Source organism: Phalangium opilio, unplaced genomic scaffold (assembly GCF_054372755.1).
Source record: "Phalangium opilio isolate 3A_F unplaced genomic scaffold, DU_Popi_V2 ptg000002l_1, whole genome shotgun sequence".
In the NCBI taxonomy this organism is placed as follows: Eukaryota; Metazoa; Arthropoda; class Arachnida; order Opiliones; family Phalangiidae; genus Phalangium; species Phalangium opilio.
This window is the reverse complement of record NW_028324144.1, coordinates 16,570,445-16,581,054: the sequence shown is the minus strand read 5'-3', so window position 1 is coordinate 16,581,054 and position 10,610 is coordinate 16,570,445.

Below are 10,610 nucleotides of genomic sequence, written 5' to 3'. Positions count from 1 at the left end.
ACTTTGCTAATATTGACGTTTAAAGTGAAGGGTACCCCTCTTGCCCGCTTTTTTCAAATTTTGGGGTATATATACGTTTCGTTTCCATTATAATAATAGATAAAAACGCATTCGCGTGAACCTTTGGTGGAAGCCCTGCCATTGGGAGGCTAGACGTTTCTCGTAACCCTAGCCGATCGCCGCGTATATCTTAAAACCAAATAATAGATAAAAACGCATTTGCGTGAACCGATGGTGGAAGCCCTGCCATTGGGAGGCTAGACGTTTCTCGTAACCCTAGCCGATCGCCGCGTATATCTTGAAACCAAACGATGACGGAGGAAAAGAAGCCAGAATGTACTGACTGGCGTCCATGTGGAATGGACAAAAGACCTGAAGATGGTGGTGCATTGAAGCTGGTGTCAATGTGGAATTGACGAAGAACAGAAGATGGTGGTGCATAGAAGCTGGTGTCAATGTGGAATTGACGAAGAACAGAAGATGGTGGTGCATAGAAGCTGGTGTCAATGTGGAATTGACGAAGAACAGAAGATGGTGGTGCATAGAAGCTGGAGTCAAGGTGAAATTGACGAAGAACAGAAGTTGGTGGTGCTTGGAAGCAAGCACGTACAGACTAGTGTCCATGTGGGATGGACAAAGACTAGCAGATTGTGGTCCTTAGAAGCCAGTTAGTAAAGACTGGTGTTGGTAGATGAATGACCAAATTTCCGCGAACGCGTTCCGGAAATCGGGTATTTGTTTGCTCCGATTTGTAAACTGCGAACGCGGTCACGTGGGGTCTGACAGACAGACAGACACACAGACAGACAGACAGACACGGCCGGTGTAATACCTCTCACGTGACATACGTCACTCGGAGAGGTAAAAACCAAAGTGTTTCCACAATACCTGACGACCATTTAATTTTCGGGCTTCCGTGGCACAATGGTTAGCGCGTTCGGCTGTTAACCGAAAGGTTGGTGGTTCGAGCCCATCCGGGAGCGGTGTTGTGAGGTCTCAGATGTAACGTAAAAAGTCAGACTTTTTTAAAATACCTGACGAACATTTAATTTTTGGGCTTCCGTGGCTCAATGAAATTGCGTTCGGCTTTTAACCGATAGCGGGAGCGGTGTTGTGAGATCTCAAATGTAACGTAAAAAGCTAAAGTTTTTCCACAATACCTGACGACCATTTAATTTTTGGGCTTCCGTGGCTCAATGAAATTCGCGTTCGGCTTTCAACCGATAGTTTGGTGGTTCAAGCCCATCTGGGTGCGGTATTGTGAGGTCTCAGATGTAATGTAAAAAGTCAGAGTTTTTCCAAAATACCTGACGAACATTTCATTTTTGGGCTTCCGTGGCACGTTCGGCTGTTAACCGAGTGGTTGGTGGTTCGAGCCCACCCGGAGCGGTGTTGTGAGATCTCAAATGTAACGTAAAAAGCCAAAGTTTTTCCACAATACCAGACAACATTTTATATTCTTAGCTTCCGTGGCGCAATGCTTAGTGTGTTCGGCTGTTAACCGAAAGGTTGGTGGTTCGAGCCCATCCGGTAGCGGTGTTGTGAGGTCTCAGGTTTGACGTAAATAGTCAAAGTTTTTCCACAATACCTGAAGAGCATTTAATTTTTGGGCTTCCGTTGCGCAATGGTTATCGCGTTCAGCTGTTAACCGAAAGGTTGGTGGTTCGAGCCCACCCGGGAGCGGTGTTGTGAGATCTCAAATGTAACGTAAAAAGCCAAAGTTTTTCCACAATACCTGACGACCATTTAATTTTCGGGCTTCCGTGGCGCAATGGTTAGCGCGTTCGGCTGTTAACCGAAAGGTTGGTGGTTCGAGCCCATCCGGGAGCGGTGTTGTGAGGTCTCAGATGTAACGTAAAAAGTCAGAGTTTTTCCACAATACCTGACGAACATTTAATTTTTGGGCTTCCGTGGCTCAATGAAATTCGCGTTCGGCTTTTAACCGATAGTTTGGTGGTTGAAGCCCATCCGGGAGCGATGTTTTGAGATCTCAAATGTAACGCAAAAAGCAAAAGTTTTTCCACAATACCTGACGACCATTTAATTTTTGGGCTTCCGTGGCTCAATGAAATTCGCGTTCGGCTTTTAACCGATAGTTTGTTGGTTCAAGCCCATCAGGGAGCGGTATTGTGAGGTCTCAGATGTAACGTAAAAATCAGAGTTTTTCCAAAATACCTCACGAACATTTAATTTGTGGGCTTCCGTGGCTCAATGGTTAGCTCGTTCGGCTGTTAACCGAAAGGTTGGTGGTTCGAGCCCACCCGAGAGCGGTGTTGTGAGATCTAAAATGTAACGTAAAAGCCAAAGTTTTTCCACAATACCTGACAACATTTTATATTCTAAGCTTCCGTGGCGCAATGCTTAGTGTGTTCGTCTCTAAACCCAATTGTTGATGGTTCGAGCCCATCCGCGAGCGGTGTTGTGAGGTCTCGGATGTAACATAAAAAGTCAGAGTTTTTCCACAATACCTGACGACCATTTAATTTTTGGGCTTCCGTGGCGCAATGGCTAGCGCGTTCGGCTGTTAACCGAAAGGCTGGTGGTTCAAGCCCATCCGGGAGTGGTGTTGTGAGGTCTCAGATGTAACGTAAAAAGTCAAAGTTTTTCCACAATACCTGAAGACCATTTCATTTTTGGGCTTCCGTGGCTGAATGGTTATCGCGTTTATCTGTTAACCGAAAGGTTGGTGGTTCGAGCCCACCCGGGAGCGGTGTTGTGAGATATCAAATGTAACGTAAAAAGCCAAAGTGTTTCCACAATACCTGACGACCATGTTGTTTTTGGGCTTCCGTGGCGCAATGGTTAGCGCGTTCGGCTGTTAACCGAAAGGTTGGTGGTTCGAGCCCATCCGGGAGCGGTATTGTGAGGTCTCAGATGTAACGTAAAAAGTCATAGTTTCTCCACAATACCTGAAGACCATTTTATCTTTGGGCTTCCGTTGCGCTATGGATAGCGCGTTCGGCTGTTTACCGAAAGGTTGGTGGTTCGAGCACACCCGGGAGCGGTGCTGTGAGGTTTCAGATGTTACGTAAAAAGTCAAAGTTTTTCCACAATACCTGACGACCATTTAATTTTTGGGCTTCAGTGGAGCAATAATTAGCGCGTTCAGCTGTTAACCGAAAGGTTGGTGGTTCCAGCCCACCCGGGAGAGATGTTGTGGGGCCTCAGATGTAGCGTAAAAAGTCATCAGTTTTCCACAATACCTGACAACCATTTAATTTCTGAGCTTCCGTGGCTCAATGGTTAGCGCATTCGGCGGTTATCCGAATGATTGGTGGTTCCAGCCCCACCGGGAGTGGTGTTGTGAGGTCTCACATGTAAAATAAAAACTCAGTGTTTTTCCTCAATACCTGACGACCATTTAATTTTTGGTCTTCAGTGGCGCAATGGTTAGCGCGTTCGGCTGTTGTCCGAAAGGTTGGTGGCTCAAGCCCACCCGGGAACGTTGGTGTTAAGTTTTATAAGTAACGTAAAAAGCCAAAGTTTTCAACAATACCTGACGACCATTTAATTTTTGGGCTTCCGTGGCGCAATAATTAACGCGTTCAGCTGTTAACCGAAAGGTTGGTGGTTCCAGCCCACCCGGGAGAGGTGTTGTGGGGTCTCAGATGTAGCGTAAAAAGTCATCAGTTTTCCACAATACCTGACAACCATTTTATTTCTGAGCTTCCGTGGCTCAATGGTTAGCGTGTTCGGCTGTTAACCGAAAGGTTGGTGGTTCTAGCCCATCCGGAAGCGGTGTTGTGAGATCTCAGATGTAACGCAAAAAGTCAGTGTTTTTCCACAATAGCTGACGACCATTCAATTTACGGGCTTCTGTAGCGCATTTTCAGCTCGTTCGCCTGTTATCGGAAAGGTTGGTGGCTCAAGCCCACCCGGGAACGTTAGTGTTAAGTTTTATAAGTAACGTAAAAAGTCATAGTTTCTCCACAATACCTAAAGACCATTTTATATTTGGGCTTCCGTTGCGCTATGGATAGCGCGTTCGGCTGTTTACCGAAAGGTTGGTGGTTCGAGCAAACCCGGGAGCGGTGCTGTGAGGTTTCAGATGTTACGTAAAAATTCAAAGTTTTTCCACAATACCTGACGAACATTTAATTTTTGGGCTTCCGTGGCGCAATGGTTAGCGCGTTTAGCTGTTAAACGAAATGTTGGTGGTTCCAGCCCACCCGGGAGAGGTGTTGTGGGGTGTCAGATGTAACCCAAAATATAAAAGTTTTTCCACAATACCTGACGAACATTTAATTTTTGGGCTTCCGTGGCGCAATGGTTAGCGCGTTTAGCTGTTAAACGAAATGTTGGTGGTTCCAGCCCACCCGGGAGAGGTGTTGTGGGGTGTCAGATGTAACCCAAAATATAAAATTTTTTCCACAATACCTGACAACCATTTAATTTCTGAGCTTCCGTGGCTCAATTAATACCACGTTCGACTTTTATCCGATAGTTTGGCGGTTCGAGCCCATCCGGGAGCGGTGTTGTGAGGTCTCAGATGTGACGTAAAAAGTCAAAGTTTTTCCACAATACCTGACGACCATTTAATTTTTGGTCTTCAGTGGCGCAATGGTTAGCGCGTTCGGCTGTTATCCGAAAGGATGGTGGCTCAAGCCCACCCGGGAACGTTGGTGTTAAGTTTTATAAGTAACGTTAAAAGCCAAAGTTTTTCAACAATACCTGACGACCATTTAATTTTTGGGCTTCAGTGGCGCAATAATTAGCGCGTTCAGCTGTTAACCGAAAGGTTGGTGGTTCCAGCCCACCCGGGAGAGGTGTTGTGGGGTCTCAGATGTAGCGTAAAAAGTCATCAGTTTTCCACAATACCTGACAACCATTTAATTTCTGAGCTTCCGTGGCTCAATGGTTAGCGCATTCGGCGGATAACCGAAAGATTGGTGGTTCCAGCCCCACCGGGAGTGGTGTTGTGAGGTCTCAGATGTAAAGTAAAAAGTCAGTGTTTTTCCTCAATACCTGACGACGATTTAATTTCAGAGCTTCCATGGCTCAATCAATACCACGTTCGACTTTTATCCGATAGTTTGGTGGTTCGAGCCCATCCGGGAGCGGTGTTGTGAGGTCTCAGATATAACGTAAAATGTCAGAGTTTTTCCAAAATACCTGACGAACATTTAGTTTTTGGGATTCCGTTGCGCAATGGTTAGCGCGTTCGGCTGTTAACCGAACAGTTGGTGGTTCGAGCCCATCCGGGAATGGTGTTGTGAGGTCTCAGATGTGACGTAAAAAGTCAAAGTTTTTCCACAATACCTGACGACCATTTAATTTTTGGTCTTCAGTGGCGCAATGGTTAGCGCGTTCGGCTGTTATCCGAAAGGTTCGTGGCTCAAGCCCACCCGGGAACGTTGGTGTTAAGTTTTATAAGTAACGTAAAAAGCCAAAGTTTTCAACAATACCTGACGACCATTTAATTTTTGGGCTTCCGTGGCGCAATAATTAACGCGTTCAGCTGTTAACCGAAAGGTTGGTGGTTCCAGCCCACCCGGGAGAGGTGTTGTGGGGTCTCAGATGTAGCGTAAAAAGTCATCAGTTTTCCACAATACCTGACAACCATTTTATTTCTGAGCTTCCGTGGCTCAATGGTTAACGTGTTCGGCTGTTAACCGAAAGGTTGGTGGTTCTAGCCCATCCGGAAGCGGTGTTGTGAGATCTCAGATGTAACGTAAAAAGTCAGTGTTTTTCCACAATAGCTGACGACCATTCAATTTACGGGCTTCTGTAGCGCATTTTCAGCTCGTTCGCCAGTTATCGGAAAAGTTGGCGGCTCAAGCCCATCCGGGAGCGGTGTTGTGAGGTCTCAGATGTAAAATAAAAAGGCAGTGTTTTTCCTCAATACCTGACGTTAATTTAATTTATGGCCTTCCGTGGCGCAATAGTTAGCGCGTTCATCTGTTAACCGAAAGGTTGGTGGTTCAAGCCCATCCGGGAGCGGTGTTGTGAGGTGTCAGATGTAACCCAAAATATAAAAGTTTTTCCACAATACCTGACGACCGTTTAGTTTTTGGGCTTAAGTGGCGCAATGGTTTGCGCGTTCGGCTGTTATCCGAAAGGTTGGTGGCTCAAGCCCACCCGGGAACGTTGGTGTTAAGTTTTATAAGTAACGTAAATAGTCAAAGTTTTTCCACAATACCTGAAGACAATTTGAGTTTTGGGCTTCCGTTTCGCAATGGTTAGCGTGTTCGGCTGTTAACCGAAAGGTTGGTGGTTCGAGCACACCCGTGAGCGGTGCTGTGAGGTTTCAGATGTTACGTAAAAGTCAAAGTTTTTACACAGTACCTGACGAACATTAAATTATTGGGCTTCCGTGGCGCAATGGTTAGCGCGTTCAGCTGTTAACCGAAAGGTTGGTGGTTCGAGCCCATCCGGAAGTGGTGTTGTGAGGTCTCAGATGTGACGTAAAAAGTCAATGTTTTTCCACAATACCTGACGACCATTCAATTTACGGGCTTCTGTAGCGCATTTTCAGCTCGTTCGCCTGTTATCGGAAAGGTTGGCGGCTCAAGCCCATCCGGGAGCGGTGTTGTGAGGTGTCAGATGTAACCCAAAATATAAAAGTTTTTCCACAATACCTGACGACCGTTTAGTTTTTGGGCTTAAGTGGCGCAATGGTTAGCGCGTTCGGCTGTTATCCGAAAGGTTGGTGGCTCAAGCCCACCCGGTAACGTTGGTGTTAAGTTTTATAAGTAACGTAAAAAGTCATAGTTTCTCCACAATACCTGACGACCATTTAATTTTTGGTCTTCAGTGACGCAATGGTTAGCGCGTTCGGCTGTTAACCGAAAGGTTGGTGGTCCGAGCACACCCGTGAGCGGTGCTGTGAGTTTTCAGATGTTACGTAAAAGTCAAAGTTTTTCCACAGTACCTGACGAACATTTAATTTTTGGGCTTCAGTGGAGCAATAATTAGCGCGTTCAGCTGTTAACCGAAAGGTTGGTGGTTCCAGCCCACCCGGGAGAGATGTTGTGGGGCCTCAGATGTAGCGTAAAAAGTCATCAGTTTTCCACAATACCTGACAACCATTTAATTTCTGAGCTTCCGTGGCTCAATGGTTAGCGCATTCGGCGGTTATCCGAATGATTGGTGGTTCCAGCCCCACCGGGAGTGGTGTTGTGAGGTCTCACATGTAAAATAAAAACTCAGTGTTTTTCCTCAATACCTGACGACCATTTAATTTTTGGTCTTCAGTGGCGCAATGGTTAGCGCGTTCGGCTGTTGTCCGAAAGGTTGGTGGCTCAAGCCCACCCGGGAACGTTGGTGTTAAGTTTTATAAGTAACGTAAAAAGCCAAAGTTTTCAACAATACCTGACGACCATTTAATTTTTGGGCTTCCGTGGCGCAATAATTAACGCGTTCAGCTGTTAACCGAAAGGTTGGTGGTTCCAGCCCACCCGGGAGAGGTGTTGTGGGGTCTCAGATGTAGCGTAAAAAGTCATCAGTTTTCCACAATACCTGACAACCATTTTATTTCTGAGCTTCCGTGGCTCAATGGTTAGCGTGTTCGGCTGTTAACCGAAAGGTTGGTGGTTCTAGCCCATCCGGAAGCGGTGTTGTGAGATCTCAGATGTAACGCAAAAAGTCAGTGTTTTTCCACAATAGCTGACGACCATTCAATTTACGGGCTTCTGTAGCGCATTTTCAGCTCGTTCGCCTGTTATCGGAAAGGTTGGTGGCTCAAGCCCACCCGGGAACGTTAGTGTTAAGTTTTATAAGTAACGTAAAAAGTCATAGTTTCTCCACAATACCTAAAGACCATTTTATATTTGGGCTTCCGTTGCGCTATGGATAGCGCGTTCGGCTGTTTACCGAAAGGTTGGTGGTTCGAGCAAACCCGGGAGCGGTGCTGTGAGGTTTCAGATGTTACGTAAAAATTCAAAGTTTTTCCACAATACCTGACGAACATTTAATTTTTGGGCTTCCGTGGCGCAATGGTTAGCGCGTTTAGCTGTTAAACGAAATGTTGGTGGTTCCAGCCCACCCGGGAGAGGTGTTGTGGGGTGTCAGATGTAACCCAAAATATAAAAGTTTTTCCACAATACCTGACGAACATTTAATTTTTGGGCTTCCGTGGCGCAATGGTTAGCGCGTTTAGCTGTTAAACGAAATGTTGGTGGTTCCAGCCCACCCGGGAGAGGTGTTGTGGGGTTTCAGATGTAACCCAAAATATAAATTTTTTCCACAATACCTGACAACCATTTAATTTCGGAGCTTCCGTGGCTCAATTAATACCACGTTCGACTTTTATCCGATAGTTTGGCGGTTCGAGCCCATCCGGGAGCGGTGTTGTGAGGTCTCAGATGTGACGTAAAAAGTCAAAGTTTTTCCACAATACCTGACGACCATTTAATTTTTGGTCTTCAGTGGCGCAATGGTTAGCGCGTTCGGCTGTTATCCGAAAGGATGGTGGCTCAAGCCCACCCGGGAACGTTGGTGTTAAGTTTTATAAGTAACGTTAAAAGCCAAAGTTTTTCAACAATACCTGACGACCATTTAATTTTTGGGCTTCAGTGGCGCAATAATTAGCGCGTTCAGCTGTTAACCGAAAGGTTGGTGGTTCCAGCCCACCCGGGAGAGGTGTTGTGGGGTCTCAGATGTAGCGTAAAAAGTCATCAGTTTTCCACAATACCTGACAACCATTTAATTTCTGAGCTTCCGTGGCTCAATGGTTAGCGCATTCGGCGGATAACCGAAAGATTGGTGGTTCCAGCCCCACCGGGAGTGGTGTTGTGAGGTCTCAGATGTAAAGTAAAAAGTCAGTGTTTTTCCTCAATACCTGACGACGATTTAATTTCAGAGCTTCCATGGCTCAATCAATACCACGTTCGACTTTTATCCGATAGTTTGGTGGTTCGAGCCCATCCGGGAGCGGTGTTGTGAGGTCTCAGATATAACGTAAAATGTCAGAGTTTTTCCAAAATACCTGACGAACATTTAGTTTTTGGGATTCCGTTGCGCAATGGTTAGCGCGTTCGGCTGTTAACCGAACAGTTGGTGGTTCGAGCCCATCCGGGAATGGTGTTGTGAGGTCTCAGATGTGACGTAAAAAGTCAAAGTTTTTCCACAATACCTGACGACCATTTAATTTTTGGTCTTCAGTGGCGCAATGGTTAGCGCGTTCGGCTGTTATCCGAAAGGTTCGTGGCTCAAGCCCACCCGGGAACGTTGGTGTTAAGTTTTATAAGTAACGTAAAAAGCCAAAGTTTTCAACAATACCTGACGACCATTTAATTTTTGGGCTTCCGTGGCGCAATAATTAACGCGTTCAGCTGTTAACCGAAAGGTTGGTGGTTCCAGCCCACCCGGGAGAGGTGTTGTGGGGTCTCAGATGTAGCGTAAAAAGTCATCAGTTTTCCACAATACCTGACAACCATTTTATTTCTGAGCTTCCGTGGCTCAATGGTTAACGTGTTCGGCTGTTAACCGAAAGGTTGGTGGTTCTAGCCCATCCGGAAGCGGTGTTGTGAGATCTCAGATGTAACGTAAAAAGTCAGTGTTTTTCCACAATAGCTGACGACCATTCAATTTACGGGCTTCTGTAGCGCATTTTCAGCTCGTTCGCCAGTTATCGGAAAGGTTGGCGGCTCAAGCCCATCCGGGAGCGGTGTTGTGAGGTCTCAGATGTAAAATAAAAAGGCAGTGTTTTTCCTCAATACCTGACGAACATTTAATTTTTGGCCTTCCGTGGCGCAATAGTTAGCGCGTTCATCTGTTAACCGAAAGGTTGGTGGTTCAAGCCCATCCGGGAGCGGTGTTGTGAGGTGTCAGATGTAACCCAAAATATAAAAGTTTTTCCACAATACCTGACGACCGTTCAGTTTTTGGGCTTCCGTGGCGCAATGGTTAGCGCGTTCGGCTGTTATCCGAAAGGTTGGTGGCTCAAGCCCAATCGGGAACGTTGGTGTTAAGTTTTATAAGTAACGTAAATAGTCAAAGTTTTTCCACAATACCTGAAGACAATTTGAGTTTTGGGCTTCCGTTTCGCAATGGTTAGCGTGTTCGGCTGTTAACCGAAAGGTTGGTGGTTCGAGCACACCCGTGAGCGGTGCTGTGAGGTTTCAGATGTTACGTAAAAGTCAAAGTTTTTACACAGTACCTGACGAACATTTAATTTTTGGGCTTCCGTGGCGCAATGGTTAGCGCGTTCAGCTGTTAAACGAAATGTTGGTGGTTCCACTCCACCCGGGAGAGGTGTTGTTGGGTCTCAGATGTAGCGTAAAATTCATAAGTTTTCCACAATACCTGTCAACCATTTAGTTTCTGGGCTTCCGTGGCGCAATAATTAACGCGTTCAGCTGTTAACCGAAAGGTTGGTGGATCCAGCCCACCCGGGAGGGGTGTTGTGGGGTCTCAGATGTAGCGTAAAAAGTCATCAGTTTTCCACAATACCTGACAACCATTTTATTTCTGAGCTTCCGTGGCTCAATGGTTAGCGTGTTCGGCTGTTAACCGAAAGTTTGGTGGTTCTAGCCCATCCGGAAGCAGTGTTGTGAGATCTCAGATGTAACGTAAAAAGTCAGTGTTTTTCCACATTAGCTGACGACCATTCAATTTACGGGCTTATGTAGCGCATTTTCAGCTCGTTCGCCTGTTATCGGAAAGGTTGG